Genomic DNA, 15,479 nt, shown 5'->3' on the forward strand with positions numbered 1-15,479 from the left:
AGATGTATATTTTGCATGTACCAACCATGAAAGATGATTAGTGAAGTATACACGAAGATATTTTAAATGAAGTGGTAGTCTCTACAGTACTGCCTTTATAAAACCATTTTTCCTTTTTGATAATGTCCCCATTTTTAAAAACAACAACTTGCTTCCTGTAGGCCAATAATAGTTCTTGAGATGAGAACAATATCATCTGCAAATATTGAAAGGAAAAGATGAAACATATCGGGATGCAACTGTATACCATGTGAACAATTATTTTCAATCTGTACTGCTAGTTCATTTATGAAGAAGGAAAACAAAAAGGACTGAGTACACACAACCTTGCCTTACTCCAATAAGTACATCAAAAGTTTCAGAGAGTACAGTGTTATTTTGATATAATTTGACATCAATATTGGTAAACTGGAGTGCATAGTATTTCCAGTTGGTACCATGCTGGCTGCTATATACGTTTTGTAATATTTTGAAGTTTCAACAACTATATCATCAATGCTAGTTACACTCTTGTCATTAGTATCAATTATTTCTTTCATATGATTATAGATATAATTTCTTTTTCTCAAGATGCAGGAAATATTCTGAGTGTTTTTCACCAGCTTCATACCATTTTGCCTCACTTCTAAATATAATTCCTTATTTTTTTATGTTCGAATAGTTTCCAAACTTCCCTTATTTTATCTAATTCATTTAAGGTATCATTTGAAAGGATGTCATAATTTGACTCTACTACTATTAGTGTCATTTTCAAGTGACATTTCTTCTTTGTCAATGGATTTTGTTTTGTTTTATTGTACATGCTATTGTTTCACTTCTTATTCTCATTTTTAACGGCAAACCAACTCACTCTGGAGAAGACCACATACCCGAAAGGAACGTTTAAAGATCTGGAGAAGCTTGAAATCCTCGATATAAGTAGGTAACGTATTGGTCACGAATTCATCGTATCCTGATGACAGCCTTTGGAGATCTTGTCTCTCTGCAGACGTTGGTGGTTGATGGATTCGAGAACCGCACCTTTGGACAAGGCTTTGCCAGATTAAAGAACCTTACAACACTGAACATATCAGGCCGAAAGGGATATTGTTCCATCAATCGTTTGTTAAATCAGTCATTTGTCCATACACCTCACCTTAGAAAATTAGATATAAGTAAATGTAAAATATCAGATATTGATGTTGGTTCGTTACTTCGCTTTGAGAAACATTGACACATTAGACATGTCAGAAAATGATAATTTAGGGTTTAAGACATTTGGTGATTCTATGTTTGGCCTTGTAGAACTCGACGTTAAGAGTACTTAGGCTGAATAAAATCACAAGCAGTTATGCCATTGGTGTTCAGATACGGAGGACACATGTCCGTTTCTTCGCCGAAAATACATGTAAAGGAGATTTATCTTGACTGCAACAGAATTGGAGAACATAGAAGACACTGTTTTAATGTTTTACCTTCAGTTGAAGTCGTCTCCTTTGAAGAATAACCATCTCCAGCTTGGAGCTTACTCATTTGCTACAGATCACTTGGTCAGTCTTTCGTAAACTCTATATCAATAACCCTTTTACATTCTACGGACCTTTACCAGGAATTATAGTAACCCCTGGTTCATGCGTTGACAGAGAGCATGATCAGAATAAGGTATTCAGTTTGTATCCGGAGACAAATAATGAGGTGAGCACTGTTCAAAGAAGCCAAAGAAGATCTTCAGTGGATGGAACAGATGAAACAGTTAAACGCAAGAATACAGTTTCAAAGAGACTACAATGGTGATGTCAATGAGGTGGAAATGTCACAATCGAAAAAGCAAACAATTATCTTCAGATCCAAATGGAATCAGGAGGAAACAAACGAAGGACGAGATTCATTATTCAATGACTCTTAAAATACCCATTGCTCCAAACGTGATATTTGTTAATGCCAGTCACAGGAATATGCAAGGAGAAATTTGGAACTTTTCATTTTGGCCAAATAAATTGCAAACTCTTGATATATCATCCAACATTTTAACAAAATGGGTAGGTCCAGTTTATCAGACTGAAAACCTTAAATTTCTGGATCTATCAAACAACTTTTGCAAAATCATTGCCTCAACTTTTCTGGAGCATGCAAGTGGTCTACAAATATTGAATATCAGCAAGAATTACCTCGCTGAATCCCCTTGCAAATGACACAAAGGGGAGATATTTATGAATCAAAGCAATGTAGAAACATTAAGAATTGCTTCAAATATGATTCGTTATTTGCCCTCTTCGATTTTTGCAAGCATGGGTAAACTGAAAGTCCTTCATTTGAGCTGGAATATGATGAGTTCTTGGGTTGTTGATATACATCAAATGAAACATTTGTGGAGGTTAGACTTGTCCTACAACAGATTTGAAGCTGTTCCAATACGTCTTCAGAATCAGATTGATGCAATTATGAAGGAAAGGAAAGACAAATTTCACATCAGAATGAAGGGCAACAACCTTAAGTGTACATGCGATACTCTTCTGGGTGGAGTTGATGTTGAAACAATATATAGCCATAGATGACGCATCTGATACCAAATGCAGCCTATCAGATGGAACCGAGACGTTTTTGGGCAATCTTAACATCCTTGTACTTGATCTTCAGAGAGATGCAAGACTGTCATTCCAGTGATATTTGGAGCAGCCACGGGACTCATTTTGTTTCTGTCATTGATAGTAGGTGGCGTCATATATCGCTACCGATGGAAGCTGAGATATTTGTACTACACAACCAGAAGAAAGTACAGAGGTTACCAGAAACAGATAGATGAAGAAGAACACTTCATATACGACGCCTTTGTCTCATATGCAGAAGAGGACAGGAGTTTGTTGTGCAGGACATGCAGAACATCCTGAGAAGAGATTTGATTAAGACTCTGTATACACCAGAGGGACTTCATGGTTGGTGAGCCAATCACTGCCAATGTAGTCAACGCAATACAGTCGAGCAGGAAGACTATCATCCTTTTAACTCCCGAGCTTCCTTGAGAGTTCCTGGTGAGTATATGAGGTCCACATGGCCAAATTTGAGAGCATCCACTCCTGGAAGAGACATCTTTGTGTAGTATGGCTCATTGATGTACCTGATACCAGAAGGATCAGCAGGATATCTTAGGATGAAATTGGAGCATGGTACCTACATCAAATACCCAGCAGACGAAGTGGACAGGAGAAGAGTTCTGGCAGAAAGATCAAGGCAGCCATAACATTCCTGATGCAATCAATAAGCAAAGAGTGTTTTTGTTTGTGTTTGATTTATTTAAGAGCACTGGCTTTTTCAAATCACCAGCATACAAAAGTGTGTACCTTTGATACATATTCATTTTGGGTAGCTCATCGATATGAACTATTGCTATGTCAAAGTCGGGATGACTCAAGATGGAAGGTGGAAGCTGTACATGGCGCTTACTAATTGCAAATGGAATATTTCATAGAAATCGAGGGATATTGTTTTTGCTTGTTTATTGTTAAGTTGTTATTCATTGTGGAACAATTATATAATTGTATTGCTTTGCTTTTCTTAAGATTCTGAAGACTGTAGTTGTGTGTTGGTTACTATAGTTACTATATTGGAAACGTCTTGGGCAGCCAAAATATTGCAACACACAATATGTGTGGATTTCTGTGTTACATCAAACATTTCCGTGTGGCTGTGGTCTCCCGTAGTGTTTTCAGAAAGTTCTGTAAGTTCCAGAACAAACACCCTCGGGAAATGTTTGTGTGTATGGGGGGCACTCTTCCCTCGAGAATCTCACAAAAGGACTTTTGCAAGTCTGCTGTCCATAACCAAAGTTAGAAAATGGCCGATTGGCCCAGAAGAATGACATTGTGGATGCACAGCAAAATAACTGCGTTTCCGGACCCTGAAACCTAACGGAAACAAAATGGAAACTTAAGTTTCAACTAGGTTTCCGGAACGTTTCTCTACATTTCCTTCAAGTTTCCGGAAAACGGAAACTTACAAATTACCCAGAAACCGGCATGGCTCCAGTGCGTTTCCGTTACCCAGTTTCCAGTGAGGGCTCCAGTGCGTTTCCGCTACCCAGTTTCCAGTGAGGGCTCCAGTGCGTTTCGCTACCCAGTTTCCAGTAAGGCTCCAGTGCGTTTCCGTTACCCTTTTCCTGTAGGGCTCCAGTGCAAGTGCTCTGCTACCCAGATTCCTGTATGGTTCCAGTGCGCCTCCGTTACGCAGATTCCTATGAGGTTCCATTCGGTTCCCTTTATCCCTCTACTTTCAGATGGTTTCATATACATTGTATTTACTTAGTTCAATTATGATTCCCTGTGAATTTCTGTTTCTATTAATCACATCTACCATGTTCCATAAGTTTCAGTAAATCAGAATCTGTATGGATTCATTTGGTTTCAATCATTAGTATTCAGGGATTACCATATGTCCATATTAAATTATGATTATTCAACTAATTAGTGTAGTTGAAATGAGTGTATTATATATTTGAATGTATTAGGTCATATATTTTATTCATGATACATTGAAATATAAAATAAACTCATTTCAACTACAGTTACCTCAACACCACATGGACATAGAAATAAATAAATACAAAATCAGGCATGTCAGTCGATTCTCTTTATTCATCATAAACATATCATATCTATGTTTCAATGTTACACTAAACATTGACACAAAGCACAGAGAGAGAGAGAGGTGTGTGTGTGTGTAAATCATCACAGGCCCTATGGATTTGAAATTTTGTATGAGTAGTAGTTTGTTCAAATAACTATTATGGAGGGGTTGACATTTTTAATTTGAGGGACATTAATTTTTAATCTTAGTCTCAGAAACAACAAATTTAGATGTTCTTGTCCTAAACAGGGTGACTACAGGAGATAATTGAATGTACATTTAGACATTCCATCCAATTTCTAAGACCTTTAGGTGGTTGGAAAGCATCTTGTTGATGGTGTCGCAATTGCAAGTTCTTCATTTTGCCGCTGGAGCTTCAGACACCACTGGCGATGTCAATTCTAGGTTAGGACTGCAGCCACCTTCTGTGTTCTTTTCTCTGCCCAGCTAGATTCTTCAGGAGGTGTTGGAGTTTCTGGGGAAAAATGAAATTTTGCACTGCGAAAGTTATGTCCAACATTTATTCTTGAGAGCGGCACTTGTTCTAATTAGATAATGGCACATTACGGTGATGGGTAATGACATGTGATAAGGAAAGTTATTCTATTACAGGTATATAGCGATGTGATAATATGTAGCACATCATGTCAGTGACTCAGGGTGTTTTAAACTGGTGTCAGGAAGTGTATAAACCGGTACAAATGATATTATATAATCCAGTTTCAGGAACTTACAGATCAGATTCTTTTGTTTCTTTTAGCATCTTTCCTGTGTTTTTCTTTTCCTGTAATCTGCCGACGTCGATCGTCCGTCTTGCTCCTCCAGATTATCCAAAAGGTTTCTATTAAGAAAAGGAAATGAATTAATTTTCATTCGTCCAATAATAGATTATTACAATCCGACACAAACATTCATAAGTTTGATTATTATCATGTATCAAAACAAGTAATAAGTAATTGTGGTATATCAACTACATGTATATGCATTACTGCGAGGGTGTGAGAAGTTTTCTATTAACATGACAGACATGATTATGCAGCAAATATGCACTACATAATAGTATGCTATGTCAATTCTACTGCTAGTACTAGATACCTGACAAATGAAATAATTAGATGCTAGATTTACCCAATGGTGAACAAGAAACGAATTAATTGTATTTTGTATTACTGACGTGTCTAATCTTATAAAACCCAACATATATCTTGATTATGATGACGAGCAATAATAAAACTTGGGGTAAGTTTTTTACCTTAAATAAGTAACTTTTAATGGATTTTCAAGGTACTCCCGAACTTTTCCATGATTCTTCTCACAATAGCCTAAAACAAAATGAGACACACATTTGGATCATGAACATATGTCGATTGGTAATATTTTCCACCGGAATATCATGTACTACTGGTTTCATCTATATTTGTTGCCTTGCTGGATACATGTATAACAATTTCTTTAAAATATATTTTTATTCCATCAATAACCTGGAAAGGTGAACAAGCCAAGTGTCTTATATAAACGCCGCTCCAGTACACGGTTCCAATGTAGCTGGATACATAATTGAAATAGTCCGACAAGAAAAGAATAATACTGAGACAAAATTACACTCAGAAAAAATGACTGAAGAATAAATATTTGGTTATGGTGTTGGTTGTGCCCAGCAACAAAATGAGCTGCCGCAGGAAATAAAAATTATATAAACATCAGACTCAACGTACAGGAACACAAGGGTATTCTTGTCTTATGGTTATATTTTAACGGAATGTTCAGCTGGTATCAACAATAATGTTGTTTTTAACAGATTTCACACCAAAATGCAATGTCCACATTAATAACCGTGGAGAAATCGAAATGCGAGCGCACCGTTACTGTAGATTCCTACCGAAAACGTTTAATCTGATGCAGACTGACTGCTATGATAAGAAGAAAATAATTAATTTTATCTGAAACCTACCTGCCAATTTCTTCTCTGTCTTGGGTTTCCGTTGAGATCGCTTGAGTTCCCGGATCCTTGTTTCCAAAGCTTCGATTGTCAAGTTTGTTGCCATGTGTCAAGAAAACTATAGCAAGTATACAGACTGCCATTTCTACTACCTTACTCTCATAGACTTACTTGAAAACAACAGCGAAGTTTTTTCCAAGCTCGCGCGTGTACGTTTGAACAAAGATGGCGACATTTCAAACAAAGACTTATGGGTAGTCAATTAGGTTGTTTTTTCATTTCTATTGTTAACACGCCAATAGTCTGCTTTACCCTTCACAAGCTTGGAAAACACTGATAACTGCAATATGTGTTTATGTAAATTGTTTGTTTTTACAATGTCCGTCACATCTCGCGAGGCCTCATTCATTCCAAATCAAGCGCTTCCGGTTTCGTGACAACAATTTTAGTATCTGATCTGACTGCCAGGTGGGCAGCACATGCTACCTCGACCGTGACGGACCCAGGGACTGGGCAGCTGTCAACCATGGCAGAATTTCCTCAACCTAAAGAGTGAAACAATATGAACGGTGGATGTATTTCCCGTAATAAAGTACTCCAGAAATCAGTATGCTTTTTTCAGATTTTCCGACGCGTTGATCGTATATGACCGATCCAATTTGATCCTATTTCTGTGTTTTTACCTGATATTTAGTCATATCAAGAACAATGTGATGGTTGATCACCTATTATTTTAAAACCACACAGCGTAGTTCCCTAAGATTCTGTAGTAAATTAATATTGCATGCAATAGAACGATTTTACCCGTTTTTTTGTCATCTAGTGAACTTATAACAGGTATAGTACTACATGTTATGTAATATATGCATGCAGGTGCAGCAAAAGGAATTATCAGCTGAGTTAAAAAAACAAACACAGATGAAAGGATTAACCGATAACACGCTAATTGATTTATTACTTTTATCTTGCACGACGTCTTTGTCAAAAGATAGTCTTTATGTTTGTAGAGTTACTAACGTATACTGAAAAGGTTTAGTACCGTGACGTAGACATTTGTGATGTTTGTAACAACAATAAGGGCGACACACAGGGATTTTCAGGTTGACCGCACTTGGAGAACAATGGACATAATCTGTGATGATAGGCATGCAGGTGACACTAAATTCTCAAGTTGAAAACAAAATAAATTGTACAACGAAGTGATATCCGTAGAAAATACCAGATGTTAGATAATATTTTACATATTCATGACATGGCAACAACAATAAAATCCATTAAAATGACATCTTGGCACAAATTATTTTAATCATCATAATGATAAAACAATTTCATAATACATGTACATAGTACACATCCAGTCTACACTGCAGTTTCATTAAGTATGAAACTGCTTCTGCGAACGCAAGTACATTTATTCTTCCTGTTGACAAATCATCAGTGGTATTGTAAAATATATTTATCTTACATGTTGTATTTATTGCCACAGCGGATATTTATAAATTATACCTTTATATCATTGTTGACACGTTCGTGGTTACGTATGTCAGGATGTTTGGTGACTATGTCATCTACAGTGGAGACAGCTGAGACTCTACAACATAACCAGGACATCCAAGATGTAGCATTTCTCTAAAGCGTACCATCCATACATACAGCCTCGTGAAGTCGGAATGAACTTTTACTTTACACATGTAACTGCTGTTTTGCCATAATAAAAGTGATGAATTTGAAAGTATGGCCAGCATATTATGTACCAAATTGATGAGTTGGTGCTTAATCATATCAATCAAAACAAGCTAAGTGAGTTCAATTTCATTGATTTTCATCATGTAAGTGAACAAGGGGTGAGTTCGTGTCACCTATTTCGCTAGGTATTTCAGATAGCTAATCCCTTTAAAACAACATGCACCGTTTCTAAAGAATTGTGACATTATGTAAAAACTTGTCAGGTGTATTATCTTTGGTGTCCAGTGAAACCCGGTCACGTGACATGGAACAGTTTTTGGGGCAGCTGCCGATGAATGGCATATCGTTCCATTATGTGGATACTGATGGATACTTTTCTCGAACAAGGTAATAGCCCATTAGTTTTGTTATAACGTTAGTTGGTTTTAAGTTTGATATCTGTATTTTGTTTTCATTTTTGTAGCATTCAACAAAATTATTCCACAAACAACATTGTTCATGTGAGTTATAAGCCCCCCACCTCTCCTCTTCTGACAATCCAGGGCGTACCCAACAAGATCTCTTAGTTTTTCAGGTTGTAAACTGATTCCCTTATATTTAGGTACTCTATGACATATCTAGAAAGCCATTTAATAAATTTATGAGGTTCCAAAGTTCTTATAAATATGATAATGGATCAATAATGATAATGCTATAATTAAAAGGCAAAACGTTCATTGACTTAATTTTCTTTCAATCCCAACATTTTTCACCACTGGCAGATGACGTTAAACTTAAACATATTTTATATCTATAAGTCTACTGTGTAATTTGTTGAAGCCTGTATTATGTTCTTTATTGATATTTACGAAACTATTGTCCTTTTAGTACAGTTATGTGTTATGTGCATAACCACACCCAGTTAGTTGTATTAGTATGTATCACTTTGAGAAAAACAAATGGAAAGCCAATGGGTAACTGAAACCTAATGGAGCCTTATCGGTTCCTCAGTAATTTAAAGGCATCTGTGAGTGTACCTAACAAACCGTTAAGGAGACAAAGTAGAATCTTAAGTTTCCGTAATATGGTTTAACTTTTCCTGAAATTATTCTTCTTCATGTGACAGTATCTTTATTTGAATTCTGGTGTACAAAAACACTGAGATCACTAAACTGAAACTTATATACATGGAATACATAGACAGTTTAGCGTAGGTTAATGTCGGTTATATGCGGTATATACTGGTATATATGGAGTAATTTCCTCTACGTTCGTTTCATTGACGTTCCTATCAATGATGGTTTCCAGCCGCTTTATGCAATGGAAACTACCAATGATACTTTACTTTAAATTTCCGTTTCTGGAAACTAACTTTGTTGGTTTCCGGTAGTTTACAGTCGCTGAAACTAACCTTGGAAATTTAAATTTTAATGTGTGCATTATATATAAAAACAAATCACCTGTCTGCGAAAGACAGTAAAATAACTAGTCTATCACAAATGTACACTAAAACATATAACCATAAACACTTTAACAGTACAGTATAAAAATGGGCTATTGCTTTTCCTCCCTGCATGAGCCCAAGCTGGATACTGTATATAGAAATTATTTTACAAGTGTAACAGTAAATTAATATAGCCCCCAATGGAACAACACAAAGCTAAGTTTGCCATTTCATCTAAGCTGAAACCAACAGACTTGTCAGTATCCGGGTACAGAAACCTAGCTGAAACCTACATTACCCAGTATCCAATAGGTTTCCGCAACAACGGAAACTAAGTCATATTGTTATGAATCTTTCAGCGACCTGAAACTAAATGGAAACTCATAATGACAGTTTCAGTTGTAGAAATCAGACGGAAACCTAGATTTGTTAGTTTCAATTTTGTGTAAACTACGCGGAAACTCACATTGTCTGTTTCCGGATGCTGAAACCTAGCGGAAACGTACATTACCCAGTATCCATTAGGTTTCCGCAAAAATGGAAACGAAGTTATTTTTGCTGTGTTCCCATTTCTGGTGCGCAGACGAACGACTAATTTCAGTGTGAGTGAGTTAAAATTTTATGTCACAGTATTTCAGCCATATCGTGACAATATCAAGTTATAATGTAAACATTAAAGGTAAATTATAAAATCACCTGCCACTAAGGACAGTAAAACAAGTACATGTAATTTATCACAGGTATATGTCTAAAACTAGTAATTAAATTTAAAACAGTTTAACTATACATGACAAAGATAATATAAAAACATGCTATACATTGCGAACAACTGAAGGTAATCACCATATCCGACTAAGCCAACTGGGAGGTAGGCGTTTCTGCACAAATATTCCACATGTCGAGGTTGTCGGAAAATCTGGTTGATGACATCTTTGATCGAGTTATCAAAATAGAGGAATCGAGGAATGTACTCAAATTGTTTTTCAATGTTCTTAAAATCAATCATTTTGCTGATGTCCTAATAAAATACATGTCACCCACTATAGTAGTTTGTTGTTACGTGTTTCATCAAATAGGATATACCTTTGCTAATTTGTAAGGTTTCCTTGTTCTTCTAGAACTGACAACTTCCACTGTCAAAGTCAAAGGTGTTCATTGTACAAAAGGCCTCCAGCCCATATACATTGGAGTTGTACATATACATTATACATATGTTGCAATAAGTAGTAATATTCAGGTAGTAAATTACGTTACAAGTAGTGAAATATGTATACTTTATTCAAATTGTTACGTTTAACGCATAATCTTTATTATAAAGAAGGTGGACATACAAGTATATTTCGTAAAATATGAATCTAAATTACACAGAGAGGGCACATTCTCTTGCATCTTTCAATATAAACACCCTTCTTCGTTTACTATTATGTTAATCAAGCCTATAAATGGATATCTTAATTTCTTTGATGTTAAAAACGATAGATATTTCTCTCGTTGGAGTAATGATTTGTATATTCTATAAGAGTCATTCCGGGAGCTATCATCTATTACTGAATGTCATTCTTGATTAAACATATTACGATTTCTTTCACTGAGCTAAAAACAAGCTTGCATCACCAACTGACTGGCTTAACCATACAACACCATAACCATGTGAAAACAGAAGTTTTCTTTTATGAGATGCCCACGTCACTTTACCAATGTTGTCCAAATGAACAAGCATGTCATATGACGTTTTAGGTAATCTATCTTCTTGCATACTATTTTTGTACTAGTATACAAACATTCACCCCCCTGAAATGAACAAATTCATTTATAGACGAACGTCAAGAACTAAACTGGCCTTAAATTGAAAAAACAAAACAAAACGTCATTGCAAAAACAAGTCCTACCAAACACATTTTATTGATAATTTAGAAGTATAATAACGGCTGATTCTTGTCCACACCACTGACGATGAAAGCCATTGAAATACATCGTGGATCATGAGGATCATAAGAGGATTATAAGAAGTGAAGGACCTTGTTGTCTGAAGTTATGAGGGATCGTCTGAAGCGCCTTAAAATGGAACGTATTGTAAGGGAGAGTACTCCCATTTCAGGCGAGCAGACGATTGTTTTGAAGCCAGCTGGGGAGGTTGGCATTTCGCCCAAATACTCCACGTGGTGAAGATATGTACGTAAATCTGGTTGATGATATCTTGAAAAAATATCGATGCTTCAGTCAAAGCAGTGTCCGACATCGTGTCTGCTGGCCCCAGAGACTGTTTAAGAGGATCGTCACGTGACCACCATTCGTGTTTTTCTGCGACACGCCGAATAGCGACTCGTGCCCCTCATTCGTTGCTACTCGCCGCTTTCCGTAACCTGAAAGACCCCTCGTACATCTCTCGTAGCCATGTCCAGGATAAATATTCCCCCAGCCAATCAAAATGCGCGTATGTAGAGAAGAAACATTCGTAACTACTCGCCTTTTTATGCCATCCGGCATTCGTCACCACTCGCCCCTTTCCGTAACCTCCAAGAAGACTCGTCCTCCTAACGAGGCTTGTTATGTGCGAAAATACGACAAACCAATCAGAGCGCGCGTAATGACTGCCGTGCTTTGATAAAAATAATCCCGACTACTTAAATCATTTATGGCATTATGTTATTGTTTAAAAAGTCATGAAAAATATATATTGTCATATTGAAAATACTGAGAGCGTAGCTAACAGAATTGCGCTGTCTAATGTGAAGTTTTTAATAAGAATCATGCGATTGACGGTGAGAGATTCAAATACACGCACGTGCGTTTGTTGACATAACGGCTCTCACTGGTCCAACTGAGAGTATTTCTGACGATCTTGCGGGCTTGTCGTGGCGATTGTACGTGAGCTTCCAACAGTTTTAGGAAATGTAATTATATATCGCTACGAGTTTCAAAACAATATTACATCTGTATGTAACTAATCTTTAATCTTTAACACCGGCCATATATTTCAATTCGCTGGGAATACTTTAGTCTATTTTTCAGCGTATTCATTTCAAATCCCACTTGGGGTATGACAGCAAGGTTACATATATGTTCAGCTTGAGAAATACTTTAAAGTCACTTTATGAGTTTCTGCTTTGGGATTTAATGTAGCTGAGTTTTTTTTGGTTTTTTATTTTGCATATTCAATAAAACAAATCCCATTTGTTATTATCAAACACTTTTCAGAAATATAATTGGAGGTGATCAACTGGTCATAATTACGTCAGAATATTATTTTCACCTTCTTTTAGTTGTATCAAGTTTAATTCTTTAAAATATTCAAGGAAAAACAAAACAGCAATACAATGTATGAGTACTTTGGTGATATGTGCCACTGGAATCAAACAGGAATAGAGTTATCGTTCCTGTTTGAAGTAGTTCTGATGTTCCTAAACCAATATGAAATCCTCCCAGAGGGGCACGGGTCGCTATTCGGCTTGTCCCGGAATAACACGAGTTGGTCACGAATGGAGAAGAAATTGAGTCAAAATAGTTAGTTGAAATAAGTTTCATTTCGGCTTGCATATTTTTTCCCCAGACACTTCAAGTATATTTACGAATGTCGTGTCCCTATGGAAGGATTTCATATTGGCGTATGAACTTCAGAACTACTTTAATCAAGAACGACAACTCAATTCCAACAGTGATAAACATTACAGAAGATTTTAACCTGTTAAATAAATAATGATAGTGATGATTTGTTGAATACACGTTCTTATGTAATTATTACCAGCCGTTCACTATATATTCCCAAATACGGCTTATGAATCGCACATGTTCTTTTTCTTCCTGAATAGGCAATTAAAATAACATTTAGCTGTAATAAGAGAAAATAAATACACAAAAATAACTTTAACATATATCTCAAACTGGAGAATTTGTTGAGAGTGTTATCATGAATTAGTGTACGCGGTGTCAACCAGTTGTCTGAACTTGCATGTAACCTTGCTGCCATACCCCAGGTGGAATTTATAATGAATACGCTGACAACATATGAAGGGACCAAGAAGCTAAAATGTGCCCACTTAAGTGAAATGTAAGCCCAGTGATTGAGTTTAAAGTTGATTAGTCATATAAAAATTTTTTTTTGCAACTCATGGAATTGAATAATTAAATTACCAAAAATGTCGGAAGCGCACGTAGAATCTCCAAAACATTCCCGCAATTCGCACGTGAAAACACTCAATTGGAAATGGGAGAGCCGTTATGTAAACAACCACACGTGCGTGTATTTGAATCTCTCACCGTCCATGGCATTATCCTTATTAAACACATCACACGAGGCAACACAATTCTGTTAGCTAAGTTCTATGTACTTTCAATATGCCGATATGTATTTTCATTACTTTCTAAAACAATGACACAATGCAATAAACGATTTAAGTACTCTGGATTATTGTTATCCAAACACAGCAATTATTCTGTTCTGATTGGTTTGTCGTATTTTCGCACGTAACAAACATCGACCTTTGCGGGTTTTGAATAAAAGTGTTTGAGCAATATCACGGCTGGGGACACCAGAAATGGGGTTCACACATTGCACCCATGTGGAGAATTGGAACCGGGTCTTGGGCATGACGAGTAAACGCTTGAACCATGAGGCTAGCCCACCGCCCCTGAAGTGAACATCTTTCAAGTGAAGCGCACATCACTTTGGCGAAACATGCTTAATCTTGATGATGATATGGAGGCTGATCATCACAGGGGATCTGGGATTCGAACCTACGAGATGTGGATCCTGGTAGGTAAGGGACGCAACTCGTTTGTCAGCGGTGCTGTGATGCATTGTGAGTGAAACCTGGAAGCTTAGAACACCAACGTCTACAGATCAGTATCTCTGACTGACAGTGGAGATGTGGAATAGGTTTTAACAATGTGGCCATTGATAATCATACGGGCCGCGCATGTTTGGTTCGTTTCTTCCTGCTGGTACTACTTCCACACTCCCTTTCCATCTCCTTGGCTTCAATAGGGCCCTTTAAGTGAGGTGAGGTGAAATTGGGTTTAACGTCGTGCTGGAGAATACTTCGCTCATATGACGACGTGCATGCGTGTGTATGTGTATGTGCGGCTGCTTGTACCAGTCCAGACTGAACCTGGTTTTATAGAGCTAGCCCACTGAGATACCATGCCTCAGTGAAGCATGAAATACCCCACTCAGACACATTATACTGACTCCCAGACGACCAGTCCTTGTTGTACCCATTAATGCCGAGCGCCAGGCAGGGACCAACAAGTATCATATTTTTACGTCTTTTGGTATGACGCGGCCGGGGATCGAACCCACGACCTTCCGCTCTCCGGGCGGATGCCCTACCCACTACACCACGGAGGCGGTCGAGACCTCAGAACTTCCCGTGACAAACAACGTTTTATACCTTTTGGAATGGTCTCGTGGTTGTCAGTTGACAGTAAGTAACCGATAACCCTTGCAGGAATAACATATTTCTGATCTAACCATCCACAAATTAGCCAACTATTACGACTGCCAACAGCTGTGACAGCCAAGCATAGTTGTACATTTGGTCTGGTCTAGTAAAGTCAATATTTAGCGCTCACGCAATTTGTAACCAGAACTACTGGTACTTGAATATACGCTTGGCATCTGAAATCTGATACCGGAAGTAAGCTGGGCCCCGTCTCGCATATCGCAAGTTAATGCGCAAAGGGAGCCGGAAACCAGCTAAGTACCGGAAGTAGCGCCCTATTAACGGACATATATAACGAAGCTAACTCACCGTCCTTGCACACACTCCCCTGATGATATAACATATCCAAATACGAAACTGTGTCTTAGTTTTATTGTTTGCACGCCTTGGT

This window comes from Haliotis rubra, unplaced genomic scaffold, assembly GCF_003918875.1.
Source record: "Haliotis rubra isolate DU_JTF1 unplaced genomic scaffold, ASM391887v1 Scf938, whole genome shotgun sequence".
NCBI lineage: Eukaryota > Metazoa > Mollusca > Gastropoda > Lepetellida > Haliotidae > Haliotis > Haliotis rubra.